Source organism: Orbicella franksi, chromosome 3 (genome assembly GCF_964199315.1).
Source record: "Orbicella franksi chromosome 3, jaOrbFran1.1, whole genome shotgun sequence".
NCBI classification, from domain to species: Eukaryota; Metazoa; Cnidaria; class Anthozoa; order Scleractinia; family Merulinidae; genus Orbicella; species Orbicella franksi.
Window position 1 is genome coordinate 5,431,367 of NC_138147.1, and position 12,861 is coordinate 5,444,227.

Consider the following 12,861-nt stretch of genomic DNA (forward strand, 5'->3'; position numbering starts at 1 on the left):
CGACAGATAAACGATAACATAACATCCTCAGCCAAAACACTTAGGACTCTCAAGAGCTAAAATTAATTTTGAAAACGATGCAAAAACAAATATTTTTCCCCTTTACAGACCTGAGCGCTCACGAGAAATTTCGTAGAATGCAAGTTGTGGTAACTCTGGAGGCCTAAATCCCTGAGGCTTTTGCTTTGAAGGCTAGCCTGCAGTGCAGGCGTCTTATTGGGGCGAGTTAGCGTTACAACCTTGCGACCGCCTTTTTAGACCGCCATGTTAGACCGCCATGTTAGACGGTGGGGGATGGGGAAGGGGAAAAATGAGAAGAGATTTTCTTCGCTCCACCCCTCCCCTATCTTTCCTCTTGCCTATCATTCACCCCCTTGGTAAAACTTTCTTTCTCTCCCCAGTCTTTCACTGCATGAAAAATTCAAGATGGCGGCTAAACTTTTTACGATGTGAGCGCTCGCTCGAAAAAATCTCGCCTGCTCTGCAGGCTATTTGAAGGCAGTCTAGTCTCTCCGATAATACTTCCAGCTAAACGTATCTTTTTATTACGCTTCGGTGGCATATCAGGTGCGTTAAATCGAGTCAGGGTTCCTACTTTGGTAAGACTCGGTCAAGCCAAATTACCCAAAGCGAGACCAAAATAACCTGATAAGCCACCGAAACGGTACTCAAAAAGTACGATCAAGTATTTAACGCCCATAAATTTGGCCAAAAATATCACGATGTCAAGTCAGTGACTTGATAAGGAGGAAATCGGTACCGAGAGTAGACACGGCTTCCTATTGGCTAATTTTGAATGTGAGTCAGGTAAAGAAAATACGTTGACTAGCCCTGGAGCCCTAGTTTTGTTTTCTCTCTCTGTCTCTCTTCGGAGTCCCGCATTTTGTTTTTGTCAGGTCCAGGAGCCTAGAGACTACTTAAAGCAAAGCAAACGTCGATATTTCTATTTTTATCTCCTCTCTGAGTAACTGATACCTCATGTGTATTTCATTTCCAACGTTTCATGTTGGCTGGCATCGCGAAATGGTCAGAATTAAAGCAGTATTAACATAAATCCAAAAATCTGCAATGTTGTTATTACTTGTTAACATTCCTTTTTAAAAGTTGTGGTAAACGCACATAAATTATTGTTGTGGTAAATATATATAAAATAAACCCACATATGCCGTCTTCAGGTAATCAATCGATCTGTATAACATAGTATGTTAACAAGTAAATACAAAATTATGTCTGGTCGATACGTGAATTATAAATAGCTTTTTATCGACACTTGTCTTGTTTTCAAACAATCGGTAAGCCGACAACCCAAAGAATTAAAGATATTGGATATAACTTTTTGAAGCAGCCTGCTTTTAAAATTCCTGTGTTAAAGTTTGTTTGAAGAAGATAATAAGAAACAGCTGAATGAAATTCTTTTACCCTGTTGATTTTGCCTTCTCCGTTGCACCAAAAACAAAAGGATACTAAGATCTGTACAGGCATTGCTGATGTTCATCCGTAACATTAGCGAGGAAAGTTGACTTATTATGATCACGCTTGCACAGAAGTAGAAAGCAAAGTCAAACGGTATATTTCCGAAGGACAAGACCACACAAACGGAAATATTCGTAACTCTAAACCACTCGGAAAAAATGCGTCTCTCGGGGAGTCTATAGAAGTCTTTTGACTTTCCCAGTAGCCACTTACCCAGTAGCCATGCAGACCTTAACTGCAGGCATCCCACTGAGATTTCTAGGATCTGTGATGGAGATTCTAAAGAGGCGACACGACTGAACTACACAACTTATTCCATTTCGAGTTCTTTGCGAGGCCGCAGAGACGAAATTAATCTGTTGAAAAATACACCCAGGATGAAAGATACGCGCCTCAAATCAATACGGATAATTGTTATACCGTGGCACAGAGGCCTGGAAGTAACACAAGATAGCCAACGTGCTAATATCATTGCAGAACTCTTGTTTACTTCTGCGATAAGATCGTTGCAAGATGTCCTTGAAAAAACAAACTCGGTGTTCAATTAGGTTCTCGCGATTAAACCAAACAGGAATGTGGCTAGGCGTCGGTAGCGCAGAGAAGCTGACATATTTGAAGGCGAGGTCACAATAAACCTGCTCACTCATGCGATCAACGGCGGGAATTTCCGTCAACGACAAAGAATAAGTTGTCGCGGTGAAAGAAGCTCAAAGTTCAAAGTTGAAATAAACGGCAGTCTTTGAATCAGTTTTCATGCACAGAGAAGGTTTGCACGGGGAAAAAAGAAATCTGACAATTCGTAACGATCTAGAGGGGGCAGTGGAATGTTGTGTACTAAGAATTCACTGGACACCTAAATAACACGGCCACATGGGCAAGAAAGGCACGCGAATCATAAATTCAGTCATGGCTTCATTCCGTACGGGGTTTTCTTGAAGTTATTGCGTGAGTTTTATCGCTAAGAAGTCGCGAATGGACAAACGTTACATGGATCCTTTCAACGAAAAGTAAACAGTATAAAAGACCTTTCCAAGCTATAACACAATGGACCTCACAATGCGTCACGGATAACTAGTACAACCGCTTTTATCGAACCACTCGTTTCCAGCATAGTACTTACTTACGATGTTCGTGATAAACTTAACGTGGTTGTTCCCAATACTAGCTTCGATATTTTACACTGAGCAAAATGGGGGGGGGGGGGGGGTCACAGCTAATTAGAAATTTGGTAAGACATTGTGCATAAGGTTAATTTATTCCAGGAGCCCATTACGGCTCCTGTTTAAATATGTATACGAGGCAAGTGGCCCATCAGGCCGGTGATTATCCCGGTTTCAGTATCATGAAGCAACTGGGAGTATTTCTACTCCCGCTTAGATGGGATGCTGGTACATCACAGGGTTACCCCCAGCATTAAATTCACCGGTACCCATTTATACACCTGGGTGGAGAGTAAAGTGTCTTGCCCACGAACACAACACAATGTCCCCGGCCAGGGCTTAAACCCGGACCCCTCGATCCGGAGACGAGCGCATTAACCATGAGGCCACCGCGCATCCACAAGACCTTGTGCTTAGAGTAACAACAAGTTTTTAAATTTGAACGCGAATGCGTTCTATGGTAAAATATTAACCCTATTCGAACTAAACAGCTAACGTTGTAGGTCTTATCATTTAAAAACTTATTTCAAGCACTGCATTGTTAAGCGTCCGTAAAACTGAAACCAATGGTTCATTTCAGACGAGTGATGCTGAATTTTATCTTCAAATAATAATGTGCAAAACTACGGCGGGGTTGGTCAGTGTTTCTCGCCTGCGAAGATTTTTGCAAAAATTGTAACAACCAAGTGTGCTCCGATCCAGTTGAGATCGACAACAATTATTGGCGTCCGAACCCAACTTCTTTACCGTAATGAAGGTCACTACAGTACTCTCTCCCTGGCTGTTTTTGAATGGTACCTTAAAGGGGTCAATTAAGCAGCACCCGGATTGGTCTCATTAAAAATATTCCTAAGAGCATCCCTGTCCCATGGTTGTAGCCGCTATTGATTACATCCCGTCCCATGGTTTCACCCCCCGGTAATTACCTTCCGTCCAATGGATGTACCCCCGGTGATTACGAACCCTCCAATGGGTGCAACTACCAGTGATTAAGTCCGGTACAAGGTGTAACCCCCCGGTGATTATGTTCCGCCCAATGGGTGTACCCCGGTGAAAAGACCCCATTCCGTGGGTGTATCCCCCGGTGATTACCTCCCGTCCAATGGATGTACCCCGGTGATTAAGTACCGTCCAATGGGTGGAACTTCCGGTAATTAAGACCGTTACAATGGCTAACCCCCCGGTGATTATGTTCAATCCAATGGGTGTACCTCCCGGTGATTTCGTTCTGTCCCATGCTTCTACTGCCGGTGATAACATACCGTCCTGTGGGCGTACCCCCGGTGATAACATCTCGTCCTATGGGTGTCTGACCCCCGGTGATAACATCCCGTCCTATTGGTGTGTCCACGGTGATAACATCCCGTCCCATGGGTGTACCCCTGGTACTTACGTTTCACTATGATTATTTGACGGCTCCAGATTGAAAGGAAGAGACCTAAACATTCATTAAACGTTGAGACGGTTATTCTCTTTAACAAAACACTGGCTTTAATTACGCTCGGCTGGTTAATAAGATAAAAGATTAAAAGAATTCTCATCAAGGAAATCCTTGTTTATTCTGTGATAAGAGATTATTTACCCGCCAAATAATTGAGGTCATTATTAGGTATATATTACGACTTCAGTGTTATTACAAGCCATTTGGCCAGCCATTCCTTAGCTTCTTGTAAGAATTCACTTATGTCTTCCATAATCACAGCTAACGGATGGCCGAAAATCCGGCCGCTTCCAACTGACTTTCGTAGTAGTTACTTTACACGAATGAGAGCACTGTTGAGTTTTCACTTCAATAAAACTTAATGCTCTGTCCAAGCAGTTCTCTTTAATTTTCTTCAAGGATCGAACAAGATAGGAGGAGAAAAAGGAAAGCCATGTGGCCATGTTGTACTCTCACACTTTTCGCTTTCATGAGGGAAATATTTAGACATTGCACAACGTTTCATTCATGTCACGTGTCTTGCAATAACGACAAGCTGCATTATCAACGAGGCCGATTTAATATTTTGAATAATGATTCTCTACTGCTGCCATTGCATATTGCAACAAAAGTTGTTTTGAGGTCGTCGTATAAAAATCTGATACGAATATCATGAGCCCGATAAAATCCTAAATGCATGCAGGCCTTTTTAGAATGTATTCGGGTTATGTAGCTATTGTAGACCTTAACACCTCAATAGAGACTGGAACTTCGATAAGCTGACGTGACAACTTCGGCGTACTCGCGAGTGCTCATGTAACATCCTTATTGGCTGACAAAAGCCGAAAAATCTCGAGGATTTTAACGAGAATTAACGGCAACGCAGACTGCCTCGTGCACTGAGAAGGCTTAGAGAGACAAATTAATTTACATAAATTAAGGACAATTAGTAAGATTGACTACTTTACTCCACCTTACCTTCATTGTTGTTCACGGTTTCCGTCACCTACTTTTTGATACTTTTAGTTTTCAATCAAGTGAAAATCTACAACACAAAGAAAACAAACAAAAGTGAGAACTCTTGAAATTATCGATTATGTGTATGAAATAACAGGCTCAATGGTTGACTCCATGGTTTGGTGATATGTTTCAGCGAAATGACTCGCTGAAAGAGACATAGTCATTTTTGAGCATGATTTTGGGAAGCTAAAGAAACACCCCTAGATCATCAGAAATACAACATTTTGTAGATTGAGTTCTCAAGATATGACCGAAATTGAAAGTGAGGACGGCTAACAAGAGCGAGTCTGCAAACGAGTCAGTTGTAATAAGGAAAAACTCTACAGGTAAGGGGTGGACAATTAATTTGACCTTTGATGTGGGCTGGGTGATTTTGAAAAAATTATCCTGTAAGCATAGTTGTACCAAAAAAAAAACTCATGCACACCGTGAAAAAAATTTCACGTAAGTTAACTAAGTAAGACTTTATTAAAGTGACTGACTCTTAGCTACATAGAAAGGGACTTTATAGGTCTAGTCACAACATAAATAAGAAATAAAACAAACCACAATGACTTAAATTAAAAATGCATAATTACTGTTAAAATCGAAACAATATAAAATACATATATGCAAATAGTTTGTTCGAACTTCTTCTAGGTGCAGCGGCTGGCTAGGTCTACCTTAAGTTCACTTTTCTTGAACAATTTATAGTTACTTATTTGCCTGTATCCATTTGGTAGTGCGTTTCAAAGCCTGGCCCCTTGATATCTTATCGATTGTAATCCATACTTGACTGTATTTGCTTTCGGCAATGTCAGAATTGCATCTCGTCGTAGATTATAATGACTTTCTTTTACTTTTAAGTTCATTAAGCCCAGGAAAAAAAAAGCATTAAAAAATCATGTTGTAAGGAGAAAAAAATATCACGCATACACACATCCAAGGAAAAAAATTCCTAGTGCATGAAAAGGTAGAAAAAAAATCGTGCCTATACCAAATCATCCACACACCTCTCAAAAGTCAAATGGTCCACCACCATAAAACACGACAATCACGTTAAATTTCTTTTAAATTGTACCAATATTTTGTTACATTATTTATATTCAAGGAGACCGTGGAAATGACCCTTCAATAGCTATGTCTAATTGGATTTCTATGCATCTCGGTAATAAAGGTTGCATCTGTTTTCCGATATTTTATTAGGTCAAGGGCAGTACGGCGAGGCGTTCCATGGAGTTTTCAATATTGCTGGAACGCACGCGATTTCGCGTGGCTTCTGGCACGCTCGCACGAGCCTCTATCCATCCGCGCGCATCGCGGCTGCTGTCTCTTCCCCACTCCTTTGCAACGAAGATAAACTGCATAGCCACGTTGATGAAATGACAACTGGAATGAAACCGATCAAGGTTGCTGGCTAAATTGAAATCAGAGGTGTTTCCTGGTACAACTAGTTGCATTCTAGAGGAAGAAAGAGTCAGATAACTTCTACTGGGGTAAAATTTTCTGAAAGAGATCTGAACCTGACGCGAGTGTATGAGTCTTCACATTACTAGTCGAGTTCTGTTCAGGCAGTCAGTCGGTTGACTTTCTATGTTCCGAGCTTTTCAAGTCTACGTTACTTAGGAAGACAGTAAGATTCCTTCCACCCTCTCTACCCCACTCCACCAACAAGCCTCGCCTATTAACTTCTTGTACGCCCTCTCTCTACACTTGCTAACGTGATAGATCACGACCTAACATAAGCAGAAAAAGAACCATCACTCTGAGGTAGTTCTACTTTTGAGAGTCTGTCGAACAGTTACAGGGTTACTGTACTTTTTTTTTTTTTACAATGTGAACAAGTTACTTTGAGACTTAGACTTTTCACAGCCCTTTATTTTCTCGTATTTTCATTCGATCATTGAACGCGCGGATAGAATCGCGAAAGAACTGGACGCCAGCGCAAAACGTGAGACTTAACGGGGTAGGGGTTGGGGAAAGGGAACGAGGTCTCCCTTCCCTTACCTACCCTCTTCTCTAATTAAGCCCCCTCCAAAGGTATTGAAAAGGAATCGTCCGGGGAGAAGGCTCAATAGATCTTTAACTGTCCTTCGTGTAAAACGGAAATATTTGTAACAAATACTGTCCTTTATACATCCACACCCAAGCCCTTTGAGTAACAACCTCAGGGGAGTGTCTTTTGAAGTATAAATTGAAGGCTTTCCAGGTTTAACAATTAGTCAGTTTAAAACAGTTTGCCAACATTTTGATAGTTAAAAAAAAAAAACAGGCCGAGCTTTTCTTTTTCAACAAAAAAATAAAAATCAACACCTTTATCGAAATATAAACTAGACTTTATGGAGCTGTTAAGGCAACATGACCTCTGATTGACAAACCACATTGATTTCTACATTTTCGCGAAAATACTTTGAATCCTTTATGAATTATCTTCGAATTAGGTCCGGTACTTAAGCGCTAAGCCGATTATGCAGCAAACAATTACCAGACACTTATCAGTAATAACCAAGGCACCTTGGTATTAACACTGACCGCAGAGGGCAGAAAGCGCGCGACGGAACAAGACGCGACGAGGCAAGCTTTTCTCCGTTCATTAAGATTTTTTCCCTTCTTAAGGAGCAATCTGTGATTACTTTAAGGCTCGTTGACATTTAAGGCCTTTTAACGAATTTCAAGTGTTGTTCTTTGCGTGGACAATTCTCTAATTCATTTGTAGTTTTTCCTAGAAACTAAATGTTGTTGCTGTTGGTTACATAAACCCACCAAAGGAATCGAAGGGCCTCGCTTGTCGGACTTCCCTCAGCATTCCAGGAAAAACAAAAACAACCATCACTCGGAGATATTTCAAGCATTTTTTGATCGTTCTTAATGACAGTTTGCCGTGACTTCAATTGAAAGATGTTAGCTAGAGGTTACAAGGGTGCAAAAAGAAACATTCTTTTACAGAGAAAAAAAACCCATTCTTTTACAGAATTATTAACATTTAAGGCCTCTAGTCTCCGAAGTAAAACTGAGCGAAAGACATTCGGATAGAGATAAAATATTATAGCTGTAGAATTCAGAGCGTGGTTTCCACGCCCAGAAATCTACCACAACTTGTCAAATTGACCGTGCGTAAACCTAACAAATGGCTTCGAAATATATCTTTCCGTTCTTTTCTGCCCTTTCAAACAATAGTATTTTCAGGCTTAAACCCTGTTACATAAACTTAAACAGAATCTCCTAAAATAGTATTACCAAAATATTTTAACTTTAGCTTGACCAGCTTCAGCCATCGGGTTCTAATGCACTTTCAGAACATGTTTTAAGTCTATCAACCACAGGCCCAGCCTTAACTATATAACAGCTGAATGTGCTGGATTTTTTTAGTCAGTTATTTTTCGCGCATCAACGGGTGTGAATTTTTGTGGGTTTACCTACGTCAGATTCAACATTTTTTCCCATACGCAAGTCGTTTATATATATAGAATATTATATACACACGTAAATCCAGTTAACTTCACGTCCGTTGTAATATTGGAAATCCTACTTTGAGAAGGAACTGATAATCGGAGAATGTTCATGCTAAGAATGTTGAAAAAATCCTACTTTACGTACCGTACACAGCAAATCCAGCCGATCACGTTTTCTTCTAACTTAAGATCACTTTCTGTACGACTAACCACTTTTCAGTCTAAACCATAGTATATCCGGCAGCGACGCGACGGTATTGCAAAGTGTAGGCAAAGTGATTCTTTAATATCACCTGGTCATGTGATATCAAATATCACGTGACAGACGGGTGAAGCATACTCAGTCAGCACAGCAAAGTATTTGTGTGTTTAGCTTTGTTATTCGTTGAGTGCCACTTAATTAAGGGCCCCAGCTTAATTTAATATCAAAGTCCTTGGTTTTCAAAATCGAGAGTGTATCACTAAACGCAACACATAACTGAATTTGCCCCAGCTAAAACTAAGGAATATCCGAGTGATAATCCCCAATTTTTAAAACTGCGTTGTTGAGAAAAATATTTGAAGAATATTAAACACAATAGCCTCCATTTAGCGCGAAAATAAGCTCGAATATTTGTCCTTGGACATTATCTGTTCCTCCAAGCTCACACTTTTCCTCGAGCTTCGCTTTCGGAAAACCTTTCGCTTCTCGGAACAGATAATGTCCAAGGACAAATATCCGAGCACAGTTTTGGGTTTGGGGTTTTATCAACTGAACCAAAGGTCTGGAACACAGAACTTCACTGAAGACTTGACTTTGCTAGTGAAAGGGTCAAATGCAGCTGTTTTGAGAAAGTTGTGCTACAACGGCGTATAAACGTTCGCGACCGTGAATGTCGAAAGGACTTATGGGTAATGGTGGTTTACGGTTGTGGCTTGATTGAAGCTTAACAGAAGGTGTAACAGCTTGATAGAAGAAAACAGCACAAACACGTGTACTCATGTTGGCTTGCTCTTCAATTCTTTCTTGCTGAAACACCGTGAACCTCAACCAAGCAATGATAAACTGTCACTACCCAATCATTGTAAGTTTCAAAACGTAAACGAGCAACCAGCGTGTGTCCTGCAGTGTTCCGCTAATTAGTAGCATTTAATTTGCGCACGGTCGAACCTCCACCAACGGCCATCTCCAAACAACTGCCACCTCTCTACAACGGCTAGCTAATCAACGACTGACGAACGGTGTGTACAAAACCCAACTTCTTTTATTGTAAAAGGCCTCCAAACTTGATCCGTACCTCGCGCCGTGGGCCTCTGTTTCCGTTAAGATTCTGTTTCATTGATACATTTTGATTTATATATGCTGCAATAACAAATCGATGTTGTAATCCCCCAAAAAACAGGTTTCCTATTACACCGCCACCTTCCTATAACGGCCACCTCTCTACACCGGCCACTTTCCTCTGTCCTCTCTAAGGTTCGACTGTATTAATTACAAGTGTCAATGTGAAAATTTGGCCATGATTGGCCAGTTCGGTGCAAGTGATAGAATTATATCTTCGTAGTGGTAAAAAAAGGACAATCAGTGGAAGAACAACAAACAGCTTGGGTTATACTGAATATAATGTTTAGGGGTGCTCAACAATGCTTTGATCATGAAGCCACTGCGGAATAGGGCGGTTTTCATTTGAGTGTCGAGAAGTAATTGGTTTTGCATCACTACGCTACGCGATTGGCTTAAAAAACTCGCGCCAATTTTTCGTTCAGTCAAAAGTAAAACCAAAACCAATCACGAATCGTTCGCAGACGTTTTCCCGCTCTTCCCGTTAGCTACATGTAATTACTTCGAGTTTTGATTGGCTTACTGTATTGCCCGTGTCCTTCGCGATTGGCTAGAGCGATTACTTTGGTTTTTCTTACGAAACGCAACTAAAAATCGCCCAAGCCAATAAGGAATTATTTATATACCCTTACCCTTGATATGACGAGTATGAGATGATGCAATATGGGCTATATAGGTATGTGCGGCCCCAAAGGGAATGGCTTTTGAGCGGTTTTGGTCAGAAATAGAGTACGGTTTTTACACTCTTGTCTTTAATTTGGGATGTCTTTTAGTAGAGGCTATCCTACTTAATACAGGAAGCACATAAACATTGCCTTTAATATTGGTCTGAACTAGGGAACTAATAATTAGTTCCGTAATTATGAGACAATTCTGAAACAGGGTATTGATTTAAGGGTATCGAATTTTTGATCGGGTCATAAATAGGGAAGTAAAAATCGCAGATTTTGGTCTTACATAGGGTAAGGCTTTTGGGAAGTGGTCCGCACACCCCCCACCCAAGTTTTCTGGGAGTATACCCCCCGGGAGTTTCGCTCTTATTGAAGTCTGTACTCGTTGCGTTCGGAACTGATCTGGTCTGTCATGACATATCCACGATGATTTGTTCGATAACGAAACAAGAACCAAGCAAAAAGACGCTCCGCATTAGGGTTATGAAACTGAAAAACTCGATATCCTGTATGATACTATTTTAGAATATTAAATTCTCTGTCACTGAACTGAAGCTAACTGAAATAGAAAACTTGATCTGAGAATATCGCAAAATCTTCAAGAAATCGATCTTGAAAGTAATTAGTATGTTAAGTGACATGAAAACTAAATTCTAGAAGAATTAGCAGCGTCCTTAAGATATTATTTTTTCTTTTTATAAATAAAGACTTATCTGCGTGATCCTCGGTTTACAGAACAGGAAATGCACCAGCCCTACCCAGACTGTAAATGAAATGAACCTATCAATATCATTTAATCTCTGTTACAGAACCCGCGCACATCAAGCTGAACCTCATCCATCAACTAAGCCATTTAAAAGCGATTGGCTCCTCTCTGATTATTCGACAGATGTGTTCCTTGAATGATAAACCCCTCTGAGAATTTTATCAACGGCGACCAGAATAATCTTTCAAACAAGGCGCTCTATGTTTCATTTACTCAGGAGCGGGAGTCTTAATCCACGCAACTGCGGTAAATGCATCCGCAACTGAGATTCAACTTAATTATGGTCGACTGTGAATACTTTGTTTGCTCGCTCGCTTCGTTCACAAACCCGCGAGGAGCCGTGATCCAGATTGTTACGTCTGACCGCTTCGTCCTAATATGGTTCATATCCTGAGTGGGTAATGTAAGGCGTTTCTTTTTCATATCGCAAAGATAAGAAACTGAAAAGCAACTAGACCTCTTCAGAATCACTTGAAAACTTAAGATGTTCGCGTTTTGTAAACAAAAGGGACAATTTGTTTGCATTTTGCGAATTTTAGAATAATCTTCATTTCTATTAATACACTCGAAGAAGTAAAACCTGTGCTTTTTGACTCGTCAGCGAGAAACGGATCGAGTTCTCTCTTGTGTTGTTGCAAGAGGAAACAATGACGGATGGTTTTCGTCTAGAGAAGGCAAGAGCTCTTCTCAGTATTGACAGTACTAACGGGCTTTCACGAGCTAGCACAAGCAGCCCGCAAAGTTTATATGGCTACCGACATCGGACGCTTACTTGACATACTTGACAATATTTCGACGGCGCCTCCCAATAGGGAACAAGGGCAAATGACTTGAATTTGTCTAATAAATACAGCTGCACTTCAAGACACTCGAAAGTACTCTTCGAGTTAAAACAACAGCATTCCCTGTACCAAAATTATCGACTAGAAAGTTATTCCTCCCAAAGAAAACATCAATCACAACCTACCTTAGCCCTGAACGAATCAGTCTTTTAGAAAAGTTATCTTTCATCCGTGCAGTAAGAGACGATATCGCATGTTCTGACTGATATACGTCCTAAGTCGGGATGACTTCACTCCTCTCTCTCCCTCACACCAGGCAGCAAATGTAAATCAGCTGCCTTTCCGCCGATCAAATCGCTTTCTATGAAAGTAATTAAGACGGAACAAAAGCTGGTCGTCACTCGCACAGATCCTCGGCAAACAGTTTACTGTGGTATGCACAAACACACCAGGCGATAAGGCGACAACGCTTCGGAACCCGAAGTATTTGCTACACAAAAGAACTTTACACGTGTTTTTTGTCAATTAATTTTCATAATTGAAAATAGTAATAGAGCTCGTTCATTTGAGAGGCTCAATTACATCATTTAAAATCGACGGATTTTGGAAGGGGTGCAACTTTCTTTGACAAATATCACGGCGCCGTCTAGTCAGCATAAATTGAGCCGCTATCGACGAAAGTTTGTGGAAGCCAGCCAGTTTACCGCATCGTGTATCTTGAATGTTTTTTTCTAATAGCTTTAGTGATATGTAAGCACTCAAAATGTCTTGAATACTTTTCTGGATCTCTTCGATGAAGCAGTGTGTTTTTTCATGG

General features: G+C 40.7%; 1 protein-coding gene across 2 annotated transcripts in view; it reads right to left on the reverse strand.

Moving 5' to 3' along the window:
* The window catches only part of LOC145480844 (uncharacterized), a 63,497-nt gene extending 50,853 nt beyond the window's left edge, over positions 1-12,644 (reverse strand). Inside the window, exons 1-2 of one of the 2 annotated variants that reach the window (XM_081459171.1) lie at positions 12,230-12,644; positions 5,032-5,098 (exon numbers count right to left, since the gene is read on the reverse strand). The gene's annotated coding sequence lies outside the window, so the exon portion shown is untranslated. Of the gene's footprint in view, positions 1-1,686; positions 1,805-5,031; positions 5,099-12,229 lie in introns of those variants that run through there. The other variant, XM_081459173.1, reaches the window with a different exon arrangement.
* Between the last annotated feature and the right edge of the window lie 217 nt (positions 12,645-12,861).